We start from the raw sequence: 15,056 nt of genomic DNA, 5'->3' as shown, positions 1-15,056 counted from the left end.
TGAGCATGAGGCCCTGTGTTTGTAATGTCCCTTGTCACCTGTCCTGGCTGTGTCCCCTCCCAATGTCCTGTGTTTAGCAGTCTGTGGTCACCTAAAAGCCTTTCCTGAGAGAACTCCTGTCCCCTCCTGCTTTGCAGAATCCCTGCCGAGGAGCCACAGGTAGGGTGCTGATGTACTGAGACCAAATACTGGTAGTGCTTAAAAATCATTTTTCTTGTCTTCCAAATTACTGACACCCTGTCAGCACTTGTCCTTAGCCAAGAAAGAATCCCACTCAATTTTTTGTCCAATTTTGGTGTTGTCTAGGAATGAGGGCTGTCTGCCCAAGGACTGAGGCAGCTGGGCCTGGTGGCAGCAATAAGGGACACTGATCATGGGCACACTCCTTGGCTATTTGTCCCTGGACCTCATGCTTTTCTAAGAATTGTCTCTGAGACAAGCTTTGGGCTCTGTCAGACCTTGATCTCTGCTGGAGCTGCCTTTGGAGAATGTCCAAAGCCAGTTTGGAAAAGTCTTTTTGAGCCATATGTCTGTGCTGAATTCATAGACCCTGCCAAAATACTGCATCTCCTTGAACTCCTCTGATGTCAGGCAGGAGGGATGGAACCCCGATTGCTCTGACACAGAAAGACAGTTCTCCTTTTATAAAAGCTTGGAATATTTTGCTTTTGGGGTTTAAGAGAAGTCACTCAGTCCCTCTCCCTTACAGCTGCTCTAATGAATCTACAGAGTGGTTTGTGTTCGGGTAGGACAGAATTGGCCAGTCTTGGGTTATTTGCTTCCCAAACCAGTCATGTGAAGAAAGCAAAGAAAGAGCAGAGCAAACCCCAGCTTCCTTCAAACCTATTGGTTTTTCATGCAATATTTTTATATATTAGGATTTCCTGAAAGCTCTATAGACTTTTTCATGTGTTATTTCTGAGATTGCCTAAGACAAGATGAAACTTCAAGCACACCAATCTGTGCTTTGTTCCTTGTACCTAGCAGTGTCCGAAGTGGGCTACCAAGCTGAGGCCAGGGCCACAAAGGTGAGGGAAGCACTCTCACTGGAAGTAAAGCTATTTTGGAGGTCCTGTGACTGAGCTATTTGTTGGATCTAAATTACTATTCTCGCAAAATAAATTCTGTTAGAAAGTCTGGCCTGTCCCACCTGGATGTGCCCTTGTGGTTTGAAAAAGCCCCTCTGATTCCTCTAGTCATGAATGAAAATCACACACATCTGTGCCTGGGGCAGGAATAATTTTTTCTCCTTCTCCTGACAGTCATAATTACCCCATGGACATGGAAGCTGTTGATCCACATTTCAGGGAGTACCAGCAGAAGAAGCTTTTGGGAATCCTGATGCAACTGTCCAGGTTCAGCAACAAAAGGCAAGTCCAATATAATTTTTGTCGCAAAAACTTTCTTTAACCATTGTCATTATTCTCCGTTTAATTGCTATTTCTGGCATTGATTATTGAACTACAGTAAGGTTACTAATTACAAAGTTCTAATCTAAAACTCCTTTCTGTGAAGAGTCATCTGAATCTATCCTCTTCTTTCCACTTGACAAGACAACATTTTTTCTTTGGACTTCTGCTCACTTGGAAGAGATTCATTAGAATCTCAGTTCTTTCAACCCTTTTTTTTTTTTTTTTGGTTGGTTGGTCGGTTGGTTAGGTGGGTTTTGGTTTTTTTCTTCTTTGAAATTGTTTCCTTTTATAGGATAGAATAAATCAAATAAAAGCAAAGTGGATTACAGTTGAATGAGCAAAGCATCCAAATAATCTTTCGTTTATAATTTTTTTTCTTTTCACTAAACTAAGATCCGAGGATGGCAAAAGGACCTGAAATACAAAGCATGTGACCCTGTGTGCAAATTTCTATCCCAGAATTTAGAAAGACATTTAGAAACATTTTTAAAAGTTCTCCAAATGAGGATTAGATCCAGAAGCATTACAGCATTTCAATATTCATATTTCTAAGTAGACTTAAGTGTCAAGATGTTAACAAATCTGCAGATTTTGTTCTTTTGCCTGCTTTCAGAAAAATACTACAGCCAAACTTTCAATTTCAAGAATTTGTGTCAATACAAAAAGGTGTTTAATTCTGTACTTATATGAAATATTGCAAAATCTCAGTCTTTCTGCCCTTTATCTGTGAGAGTATAACACAGAGGTACTATTTTATTGTAAAGATGCTGTAAAACATGAAACAAAGCAGGTGACTATTTAGGCTCTAGTTTTAAAAAGACATATTTATAGAACAAGTTTTAGTGATTCAGTGTGGGCACTGATGTTATCTTTTCTATCTTATTCAAGGCACCAAACCACATTGGATTTTTGGTAGAGCAATGTTTTCCTCCTGTGGTCTGGTACAGAACTAATCTAGACTTTTTGATCATTAGTTGTTGATATTCTGTGCCTTCTGTTTTCAGTTTTTATTACATTTCCTGTGAGCTCTTCATGGATTTAGGCAAGAAGTTACTTGAAGCAGAAATATCCAGGCCTGGCATAAAATAATGAGCCATGGTTGAAAACTTTCTGTGTGTTAGAAATACAACTGGAAATAACAACAGAAATAGATTGACCTGAGTAAGCTATTTTTTTCCCTTCACTGTGGTCACCCCAGTGTCTTCCCAGAACATGAAATTCCAGTATTAGTAGTATGTAAAATTCTATTTTGTGTTTTTCCCCTCATCACATATTATGCGGCAGTTTTATTATTTATTTTTTTTCCCTTGGAGAGAGGCAAAATTGCAAAGGCTGAGGCCTATGCAGTTGAATTGCTCTGGGTAGTATGATAGTATGGTCAGAATTCTGTCAAGCACTGACAATTTTTGAAACAACGAAAGAAATAAACTTTGTGACAAATACAGATCAAATAAACAGAACTGAAGTTCCATTAAAATTTCATTAGGCTATTCAGCCATACTCTTCACACTCCATTCCTTGTCTTCATGGGCTAAATCAGATGTTAATGCACATATATTTTTGACAGATTTTGATTACTTTGCTTCTTTTTAGAGATTAAATCTGACAAGCCAGCAGACCCATTCTATGGCTGGGGATAGAGGTGGCAATAACAGGAATTATTTCAGGCAGGGGAAGCTGTGTTAATATTGAAGAGCAGCTTTCAAATAAAGCAGAAATTAGTGAAGTGCATTAAGAAATCCTTTAAAGTCTCAAAGCACTGTCTCTTTTCCATTTCAATAAAATCACAGTAAATTTCTGTGAAGAGCTTAATGACAGAACCATTTGGTGTTGTAGAGGCTGTAAAGAAAAATGACTTCATGAACATGAAGGAACAACAAAATGTTGCAACACTAGCTGTTAATATAAAAGCCTGTTTTTCCCAGGCCAGGAATGTAAGTCTTGTTTACTAACATTACAATTTATAAACTCTTGCACAACCTTATTACAAATAAATAATCACACCGAAGAACAATTCCATTAATTTCCTGAAATAAGGTTGCAAAGCTGAGTGCACAAAAGCTAAGGAACATTAAAATTTATGTTGTCTTTTGTTCCTATATTTTTCCTAGAGCCATTTTCCACTAAGTAAACTGAAAATAAAAATTGCATTATGTGGAGAAACACTCATGCCCTCAACAAGGGTCAGTAGGGAGATTTGCCTTTACTGTGTAGATCCATGTGCTTTTTTATTCTCTGCCTGATATCCTGAGGATGAAATGTGCTTTGATAGCATAGCTTTCAAATGATTAGTGGCAAGATGGGCTGTCTTGGCTGAAATCTTCCAAAATATTTTTAGCCTAGCTTGGACATTTAGCATGCAAAAATGTCAGTTTTAGTGTTTTAGGCTTGTCAAACAAAGTTCTGCTTGCCAAAATTAAGACCTTGGTTTTAGTAGATAACCTTGGTCATACCATGGCTGTGTTGATGGAGAGCACATCAGATTCTAGCAGTTAGTCCTGGTCCTGGAGACATCCCACTTCCCATTGCAGCCTTTTGTCACATTCTTTTCTTTAAAGTAAAAGGAAGAATTAATTACTGCCCTAAGAGCTCTGTTATACTCCCTTTAAAAGGTCTAGTTGAAAGCATATAAAATTCAAGAGAAAAGCTTGAAATTACTTTGTTGCACATTTTTACAGAGAGAAAAGAGGCACATCCATGTACAACCTGGAAACCATCAACTCCTTAGCATACATATTAGAAATTAGGGGAGAAATTACTTTGTATTCATGGTAAAATAATCTCCTGACCAAACCCACTCAGTCACATCCTCCTTTTGCAAGCAAAGCTGGATGTCTCTTCTGCAATTTCCTAAAATCCCAGTTTGAGTCTGCACCTGGGAGGATAAAACCCACAGCTATAGATCATTACCTGAGGGAGTTGTTTTCCCTTTCTTCATGCCTATGAGACACTGGAGTATCCCACAGAGGAGAAATGCAAGTTCTCTCTCTCTCTACCTATGCATACTGTTTTAGGGAAGGGAATAGTTCTTGAGGAGCAGATTCTGTGCTTCCATTCATGCCAGCTTTGCTGTCCTTGCTCCATTGAGGGAAGTTTATTTCTCCATTTGGCTTTTCACAGCTGGCCCGTATTTCAACCTAGATAAACTGATCCCCCACAAAGACAATATCTAGAGGTAGCAAAATTTTCTGCTGACTCTTGGCCCAGATGTTCAGCTTCCAGCTGCTTACGATTGCTGAATAGGTTTTGATTCATAAACAGGCAGTATTGACAGTAATCCCTCACAAAGCCTTTCCTTCATATCAGGCATTTGCAGCACATAAATTCTATTTTCCGAGGAAAATACATTATGTTTTCTCCTTTTATATACTCAGAAACACTGCATACAGTACATAACACCATTCGCTCATAAAGAAATTTTATAAAAAAGAACACATAGCCATAACCTGCTTCCACCAAGGTGTGCAAATGCATCACACTTGCACGTCACTTGAGATATTGTCAGAATGGCAATAACAATAAAAATTGCAGTGACTTGTCCCTTGAATGGATAGATTTCTTTTTTTTTTTCCTCTTCAGGTTTCATGTGATCAGCATTGTCTCTCCAGGAAGTTTGCTGATTCTCAGCAGGACTGTAATAACAATTTATTAAGCTACTTCTGTAAATTCTGCTGGCTACTCAAAGGGAACCTTTCATCTTCTTTGTATATCAAGCCATTGAGCTTCTAAATCGCTGACACTCAGCTAATACCTGAATCAGACACCTACAGAAAGAGAAATTGAACAGGGAGTCAAATATTCAAACAGGAAAAAGAGATATTACTGATTGATTTACCTGGTCAAATTTAAAGATGGTCAAATTTAAAGATGCTCAATGAACAAAAGAAAAGTGGATGCTTTTTCCATTGCAGTGATGTGTTACTGTCAGACTTTTGTTATACATTTTAAAATGAAACATAGATTGCAGATATTGTTAATGTAACAGTATCTGGTCAGTGAAAAAACAGTGCATAACCCAGCTGGTAAACACACTGATGTATGTTTATAAAGGTACTTTATGACCATAGTCAATGTGCTAAAAGAACGCACAGTTTTACCAGCTGATAAATACAGGTGTGATGACTGTGTGTTTTGTCTCTGTGAAGGATGAACAAAAGAAACAAGAAACAATTAAACTGGAATTTTTAAATAAAGAAAATATACTTTTCCACCAGATAAAAAGTCAAGATGCCCATCCATTTTCATGGTCCAACTAATGTTTTCCCATTTCTTGTAAGATGGCAACAGTTAATTCCTGTATAGAGATTGAACCTAAGCCTGTGTGAGTAAAAAGAGCAGATTTTAATTGGTTTCAGGTAATTTTGAAACAGCACCACAGATAAAATTATTTTAAAATCTTTGCAATATATAGAGGTGAAAGAAACCTAAATGCATAGAAAAAATGTACCTTAAGCTTGGTTTAGTACTTCACTAGTCACTTCTGATATTGCAACAAAACTCTTTCCTCTCTTTGGGCAGGATGCATCTTTACACCAGTAACTCAGAGCATGCAATAACCATCAAGAGTTAAGGGCAGTTCAGGGCTTTGCAGACAGCCCCTGTACAACAAGAACAGTTTAGTGAAGTAAGTACATGCTCTGCTGCCAAGATTGATGTTCCCAACTAATAAAACGGTTGTGAACCTTTTTCTTGTCCATCACCTGAAGTCTTCTAGAAATTTTATATGGTAAACTACACATATACAAGGTAACTTGCCACAGGAAAAAAAAAAAAGACAAATACATGATTTATGAGATCCAGCTGTAGGGACAGTTAAGCAGTTTCCTTTAGGTTGATTCAGCAGGGAATCTGATGCTGAGTCACACTCATGGAGTGACTGCCTAGGAACATTCACAATAATGATCAGAAGGATTTATAATACCAAAGCTCAGCAAGAAACCCCTTAAAACATCACCTGTCTTTAAGAAGGACATTGTATTTCATCACTGGGACACCAAGTAAACCATAGCTTCAACACATTTTTAAAAGCTGCTGTGGTCAAGAAATCTGAGTTCATGTCAAGTGTTGCCTGAAATCTTTTAGATCACAATCAAACCTTTTCCTCTTGGTTTAGTTTTATAGTTTTGTTTTGGTTTTTCTGTGGTAGGTATTTTTTCTTTCCTTTCCCTACCTGTTTTTTATACTACTTGCCTATTTCAGTCTTCCCAGACAGAGCAGGGAGAGCTCCTCTGCTCTTCTCAGTGCTAAACTTGTTCTCAATTTTGCCAGTTATCCTTTATGTGTATTGAGCAGGATGGCTTGGCCACCTTGTACTTACCTTGTTCTTTATTTGGCACCTTTTTTATCATGTGGGTGTCTTCAAGTTTTATACCTTTAGTCATCACATTGCTCAGATGCTGGAAGGGCCTTACAGATAAAAAAAATCGTATGTTGTTGGTATGCTCTTAGACTATTTTAGTGTGTTTATATCTGGGTTCAAGGCCAGCTAAATTTTCTTTTACCTGATTAAGGAATTTTTAGTTTGAAATTGTCACAGTCCTCTGCTTTGGCTACACCAGTCTTCTCTCTTTACAGAAAATACAATGCATATTAGATAACACGGGACATATGAAGGCAAACCTCCTCCAGAGAGGTACATTGTCCAAATTCTTTCAGTTTGGACTTCTGCTTCTTTGAGTGAGTAATGAAAGTAATGACTCAGCCAGATTTACTTAAAATAGCTTCTATAACTCCACACAAAACCTGTGTCTCTATTTGCAGTGTGTTTGCCTGCACTCTGTCTAATATCTGCTGTCACATTTCCTTCCTCTCCTGAGAGTCTTTAGATTAGCAAATGCCACGTTGTGTCTGTATTGGCTCCAGAGGTCAGACTGCAGAACAGCACAAGGAGAAATGAAACAACATAATCTGGTCACTGCTGCATCAGAATAACAACCAGGAGACATGGATTTTACTCCTGACTCTATCAATATCAGTTTGTATGGCTTTGAACAAATAATTTTGTTTTCTGCCTTTTCAGCTTTCTTATCTACAAAATGAAAAAAGTTTGTTTTTTCAGTTACACCCATGACATTAAAGCATTGAAAATAATGTGTGAAAACTAAATATGGTCAGCCATTCTGAGGTTTATTTGAATTGATTGTCTTTCCCTCACAATCCAGTGTAAAAAAAAATCTGCCGAATGAAACAGAAAAAGTCTTAAGGTTCGGTACTCTAGGACAGTTTCATTGCCAGTGTTGACTTTCCTGTTTTCTCTTAGTTTCGAAGAGAGGAAAATAAGGTCCCTCTGTGTGCTGTAATTTTTCATTTAAACCTAATTGCTAAATTGTTCCATGTTGGCTTAAAATTTTGGACAAAAAGCATCCTTAAACTATCATGTTAGCAAGAGATTAAAAAAAAAGCAAATATATATATTTGGTAGACAAATAAACTAAAAATGTATTTATATATTTATTTGGTTGGTTGGTCAGCTGGTTGCTTATTTATTGAAATAAGGAGGTTAAGAGAACCAAGGCCTATGTTATAATTTTATCTAATTACATTTGTGTTTCACTAGCTTCTAAATGATGCCCTATATTTCAAATTAAATGCTTGTGGTAGATTCAGGAATCCATAAATAAAATTTTCTGGCTAACATTATGCAAAAGGCTCACAATAATTAAAGCATGAGAATTAAAGCATGGCTCTGATAAATGTCCATGTAGCAAAGAGATCTTCGAGGAAAATAAGGGTGTTTCCATAGATAAATCTTTTTTTATGGTATTTCTTAGCGGAGTGGGGGCCACTCACATCAACCTGGCCTGGTGGGAGGTGTCTGCTGGGGGGGCTGGAATGATGTGGCCTTTAAGGCACCTTCCAACCCATCCATTCTATGACTCTTTCTTACTGATAGCAGAGATTTGAAGAAGCCACAAAATGGAAGTAACATCAACGCTTTGGTTTGGGAGAAGTGTCCCTGGTAGCCTTTTCTGTCTGTACCATGCTTTGAACATGGCAAACATTGTGCACCATCTAAATTGACTGGCTGTAGAGTAGTTTGCTGTGTTTAGGTCCCAGGACATCATTAATTAGGACTGACTGAATTTAGCTGAGTAGATTAGGTTGTCAATGAAAGCAGATCTCTCAAGTTGATATGGTAAATACAAGGTCTGGGCAGCATGTGAAGAGCAGCCAGAAAATTTTGAGCTTCTACACTGGACTTGATCTTGCATAAATCTGTCCCATATCCCAAGACTCTTCCCTACTTCAGTTTCAATATTTTCTTATTCACACAGAAATACCATTTATTTTAAGTGTATGGGATAAATTTCTTATATTGTTAACAGCTTTCTGAAAGCATGTCAGTCTTGATGATTGGATTATATACAGCAAATGAATGTGTTCTTTTTTTAGCTACAGAACCATCACTATTAAATGGGTATTGTCATTACATAAAAATGACCAAAATAAATGTGTAGTGACCATCTGGAAAGCTCATTTCACAATCTGAATTTTCAGTGTTGGAAAATCTCAACCCATCTGCTCCATATTTCTTACCTCAGCTAAGCATGTAATGGATTTTACCTGCTAATAAATTTAATTTTGTCTTTAAATTGTGTTTCTCACTGTGACAGGTTATAAGAATACCTTGAGAGAAAGAACAAGATTATGATTAAAAAAAGAATCCACTCATAGACTGCTCTTTTAAGGAAAACCCATTTTTTTTACCAGTCCATGTTAATTGAAGGGAAAAGTAAGTGACCAATAATAGCCACACAAGATGTGTGCCACTGTCTATAGATTATCTGAAAGAATGGGTCTGTGAAATGTGACTGTCATTCTGTCATTTTCCACAGTCCTTAAACCTTTTAGGTCAAGTAATGACGTAATTGTATAAATGTATGATCAGATTTCACACAGTAGTGCTGCATTTTTAGATGGACTTGAGGTATCTTTGAGATTACACCATAGAGGATGTATACACTTCTCCAGACTTCTTTTATTCTTAATACCACTGTGTAAATAAAAAAAAAAATATTTCCAAATCAAGTATAAACTATGAGAATACCTCCTTTAATCTCTCAATGCTTATATTTCTTTAATATCCCTGTGCCTTTTTATAGAAGACTGTGTAACAAGTTGGTAAGTAATCAAAACGTGGTATATTTCTGAAAAGCCAGAATATATTCAAAAAGTGCTTTTTCCCAAGATGGAATCTGACATAATAAGTGAGAATTTTTCATGCTGTAATCTATTTACTTGCTGATGAACAATAAAGTTCTCACAAACTTTCTTAAAAGGTTTCTTTCAAATGATGCTGTCATCCTTACAGATTTTGATGCAAGAACTAATTCAAAGAGCTCTATTAGACATGGTTTCCAATGAGAAATATCTTTCCTGACTGTATTCTAAACTTTGGGAAGAGGAGACTACATGGAAGAAAGAAGATATCTGTCATGTTTCTGAACTTGCAGAAATAATTTTTGTCTGCTTAAAAAAGCCTTCCTGGAGATGACAGATTGGCTGCAGAAGATATTAGAGGGAGACCAGGGTGATAATAGTTGTTGTTATCATATACTGTCAATTCTAGTCTGAATAATTCAGTAGTAATTTTATATTACTGCAGGTGGAAATCTCACTAACTTCAGTACACTCAGACATTTTCTTTCTGATAACAAAAGGGTAAAAAGGATAACCTGGGGAAAGGTTTCCCTTAGAAGATCAGTGAGCTTTAATTGGTTTCCTGAGTAAAAATCTTTCAGTGTACATGTCAAACCTACATGCTTCCTCATCAATGTGAGACATATCCACAGAAAAGTTACAGAAACTTCCTAGATGCTCAGCTCCTCTAAAAACTTACACTTATCAAGTTTTTGGTTGTCCTCCACACTGTAATTCACTTGGCTAAAGGTAAAATCAGGAATTATTGCCCCCTTTGAGTTTTTCAGCATTTTCACTTCTAGCTGATACATAGAAAAAGTTGAAATTCTCTGAAGAGCAGGAGGAAAGCATAAGTCATCTTGAGTTGCTGATCTTCTCCCAAAGTTCACAAGATGCTGACCATGCAGGAATCCCATTCTTCTGTGGCAATAAATTCTATTTCTCAGAAAGCCAGAGAAGAAAAATGCAGTAAGGAACATAAACTAGAATCTAAATTGTGAAATACTTTTCTTTCTTTCACTGCCTCGGGTGTTCAGCACTAGACACTGAACTGTAGCTCATGATGGTCAGCTCCAATGTATCATGTTTATTCAACACATGAAATTTTATCTTGGATTATAAATGACCAGAAATCAAATGCATGAGAGTAATCCAGATGGAAAATAGAATGTATCTTTCTCAATACCCTTGCTTACAGTGACAAGACAATCTGAGAAGAGAAAAACTGTGTCTTTAATTTTTATGTTCTGTAGGAATATTGGACACAGTTACCTGCAGCTTCTTTGTGTACGGCCAGTGCTGTCTCTGTAGAGACTAAAAATGTTCTGGGGTTGGTTCCAGCCACTCATTAGACAACAGAGATTCCTGAAGTTTAGTCATGGCTCTTCCTGGCTTGAACAAATATGTTCAATAAAGATGAAGCAGATTAGAACCTACGTCATACAGCACAGCTTGTTTTATGGGGAAGGAGTTTAAAACCACAGATGTTAACCAATCATTTTTTGATGCTGAATTGATTGGAAACTTGATTAAAAGCTGCAGTGTGCTTGCTGAGTAGAGAAGCATTATAGCACCCATGGAACATGGATTCCAGAAATGACACATTAATCTGCATAAACCCTCCACGTATGTGTGCTTGGCAGGATGAGACCAAGCTGTTCTGCTCAGGGCTTGACTGACTTGGATTTCCACAAATACTCAGAACAATCTCAGAGGCTGTGAAATGCCTTTCTGTAAGTTTGCCTAATGGAACTCTGTCCCCCTCTTCAGTTGAATTTGGATTAATACTTTTTACTGCAGGTAATCACTTGCAAAGTGTATCCTACTTCCATTTTGAAGTAGGAGCAAATAGCATTGAATAATTCTAATTTTAGTGTGAAATATGCCTGTTCTGAACTATCCTGACAGCCACAGCAACTGAGGCAGAACTGCTTTTCTCTTTTTTTAGACTCAAGGATGCAAGAGGATTCTTGAGAACTGAAGGACAGGCAGCTGAGAGATACTCAAAAATCATTTGGTGGTGAGTGTATAAACCCACGCTTATATCACTGGAAGAAGATGTGGAGGTTTTTCATTTGCTAAGGTATAATTTATACATTAGTATTAGCTTTGAATAAATGTACTTTGAACAGAAGCTGTCCAACATATACAGATTATATTCTGGAAGTCAACTACTATTTAAATTACCTCCAATGTCTTACAAAATAAAAGCCAATACTATTCATCCATCCACCCATCCATCTCTTCCTATTTTCTTTATATATTTTCTATATGAATGCTGTGCCCTGCAGCCCAACAAGCTTGGCTGAAAGAGAGGACTAAGACAAAAACCCCCACATCTAAATGCTTGCTCAGAAGGTACTGCCCAAGGCTTGGGGTGCAGAACATTGGGGCCAGTTTGTGAAGAAACTGAATTTATACCAGTAAAACAGAAAGAATCTGAAGAGTTTACCTAAAGCCAAGTAATCACTCAATTTATGACAATTCTTGGAATTGTAATTAGAAAATAATATTTGGAGTTTTTTTATCCTTTCCCAGAAGGTTATTTGTGGTTCTAGAGAATAACCTGATGACAAAAGGTGATGACAAATCTGAACAGGGTCAATAGGTGAAAAACATTCATAATAGCTAAGAGTAGAATGAATTAATTTTCCATGGAAGAGCTGTGCTACTGGTGATTTCTCACTGACAAGGACAGAGGTGGATTGGTCTAATGCTGCCTACACTCTATTTTTTCAGTGTTTTAAAGAGATACTTTATACATATTTCTTTATTTAAGAAATAATTGTTTTGTGTGCCATTGTCAGGAACAATAGATTTCTTCAAGAAACCGGTGAGAAGATTGGTACAGATGTTATGAATTGCACCTCCAAGCTCATCTAAGCCTGAATGCACTGACACTACTGACAACTCTGCCCCTTCTTTGATAGAACGAGTCTCACAATTCCAGGACAAATTCATTCATTTCCTCTGTTATCTCTGCCTCTCCTGTCATCACTTCTTCCCGAGTCCAAGGGGAAAGGTTTTCACTGGCAGGTGAGAGCATCTTATTTAAACTCATCTCTGGCTGTCATAGCTGCTGCTCAAGGCTCTTCCTGCAGCAGCCTTGGATTCTTGCAGCTTTTCCTTAACACCCATGATTACACTCAGAGTCACTCTTGAGTTATTCTGCCACCTGCATCACTTACGTGCATCTTACAAATTTCTCACATAAAATTTATATTCCTGCCATGACTTCTGAGCCTTCCCCAAGCACTGCAGACAAGTTGGTCCCTTTTTCCAGCTTGTCCTGAGTTTCATGGAAGCACTGCCAGCAGCTTGAGCTTTCTGCCTACGTGAGCTGGCAAGGCTGCTAAAGGCACTTCTGCTCTGCTTTCTATCAGATTTTCTGAGTTCATCTCAAACATAAAATAAACTCTACCAATCACATGGTCCTGCACCCTGTGTCAGTTGCCTAGAAATGGGGAATTTTAGCTGATGGTTATATCATGGGACATCATTTCCTTATCACTGAAAATAATTATTTTCAGTCCATAACTGGTTTCTGTATCTTCAACTTCATTAACATGTTGTGTGAGGTGGTGTTAGAAATATAACAGATATTTTCTTTTCCTTTTGTTGTTAGTAAAGTAGAATATCTAATTCTTACTTGCTGCATGTATTATTCACCTACCTTGCTGTCCACTGACTGAGTGCTATAAGACACTAGAAGTTTTAGAGCTTATAAATCTCAGCAAACACCCAAATTTCTTAAATTGTTTCACATTTGATGTTAAAAGACCTCCAAAGAATCTAGTGGGATTATAAACCCCCCCCAGTGCTGAACAAAGTAGTTTTATCACCTCCAAATTAATCGCTTGGTATTTAGAAACCTATCTAAAGTTCCAGATTTCTGACATGTCTTCCTGCTCATCTCAGAGAACAAAACTGCTAATTCTCACTAGAAACACCTTCTCTTTCCCTTCTGTGTAAAGGGAGCAGAGAACCATGGTGGAAATGGGCACCTGGGAGAGAATATTCACAATCTTATACTAAATCTTTGAAGACATGCAGAAGCCTGGCAAAAAGCCCTCATTTATTCTTTTATTCATTAGTAAACACAAAACCCAACAACATTTCTTTAAGAGCTTTAAATCAATTCCTTGGATATCTTTTCACTTGTATCCCAGAAAAGCAACATCAATAGAAGTTATTTTCCTGTTACCTCAGCAGTTGCTGGAAATATTTAAGGTAATCACATAAGAACACTAAGATATCATCTTTAGCTCAGTTATGTCAAACAGCACTAACATAATCACTGGCATAACAGCAAAAGAATCAAGGAAAAGCAGGATAAAATTAAATGTGGTGAGTCTAAAAACACTTAGAAACAAAGGCAGTCACAAAAGCACCAATAAATAAAATATGGGTTCTAAATAACTCTCATAGTCAATTATTTTCATGTATCAAATATCACTGTTCAAACTTGGGTGCAAAATCTGCATTGAGTTCTTGCTGAATAAATCATTAAAAGGATCGGAACTTCTGCACAAGAAACAAAACTAATTTCTCAAGAAAATAGCTTTGTTGAACACCCTGTGTTTTCATAAATATTTATTTTTCACTCCTCAGTGAGCACAGTATTCAAAGGTGAGGAATTCACAAGATAAGTAAATAGATTGATTTGAATATTCTGATCCATATGGGGATTCCACCTCCCCCAATTTAGTAGGCGTTTTACAAGCACCTTCATAACAGGCTGCTGACAACAGTTAACAATTAATTGAATCATAGAAACAGCCACAAAAGATGCTCAGTGTGATATTCACTCAAATAAAAAAGATTTATTAATTTCTTGACTTGAGTTTTGGGGATCCAGTATCTTCATCTAACAAATACTCATTTTCTTGTTTTACACTCGTGATCGTCCAAGTTTGCCCAGCTCTGTTCTAAGGAAAAAGTAAATGTGGCCAAACTAGTTTTGAGATTTTATTACTCTGATGATGGACCCTGCTCATTCCTCTGGGAACACAAACACAAAACTTGACGTAAGTTTATATTCCTGCCCTGATTTCCAGTGTCCCAAATCTATATCAGTACAAAATTCATAGTATTCACCTTAAAGTATGATAAGTAAATGAATGAAAGGTAACATTTTTCTAGGTCCCAAAAAGAGCTGTGAAAAATTCATTGGCTCTCCATTCAAGGCAAGCTATTGAACAGACTAAACCTAGAAGGAAAAATACAATACAGACTTGTCTTTATTTAGCCTTTTATTAGATGTTTTTATCTAGCAGATGCTTCTGTAGTTAATAATATACTTTATTTCTGTCTGATTTTAAAGAACCACGGTGCAAATGACTGCACCTCTTTCGACATGTTAGAATTATAGGCATGGTCAAGTATATTTACCTTTTAATTCTGGCAGATTAATATCACTACAGATTACAGAACTTTAAATGGCTTCAGCACTGCACTGCTTTCCTCTTCACACAGAAGATTCAAATATATATTTAAGCAGATGCA

At 37.1% G+C, this 15,056-nt stretch overlaps 1 long non-coding RNA gene across 1 annotated transcript; it reads left to right on the top strand.

The window, feature by feature from the left end:
- Positions 1 to 1,258: 1,258 nt before the first annotated feature.
- On the top strand, positions 1,259 to 12,681 carry LOC135300136 (uncharacterized). Its single transcript, XR_010362020.1, has 3 exons — positions 1,259 to 1,370; positions 11,500 to 11,571; positions 12,359 to 12,681. It is a non-coding gene; the product is annotated as an uncharacterized LOC135300136 (long non-coding RNA).
- Positions 12,682 to 15,056: the final 2,375 nt, after the last annotated feature.

This window comes from Passer domesticus, chromosome 4 (assembly GCF_036417665.1).
Source record: "Passer domesticus isolate bPasDom1 chromosome 4, bPasDom1.hap1, whole genome shotgun sequence".
Lineage (NCBI taxonomy): Eukaryota > Metazoa > Chordata > Aves > Passeriformes > Passeridae > Passer > Passer domesticus.
Note: the sequence above shows the minus strand (reverse complement) of the source record. Positions and strands in the feature narration are given on the sequence as shown.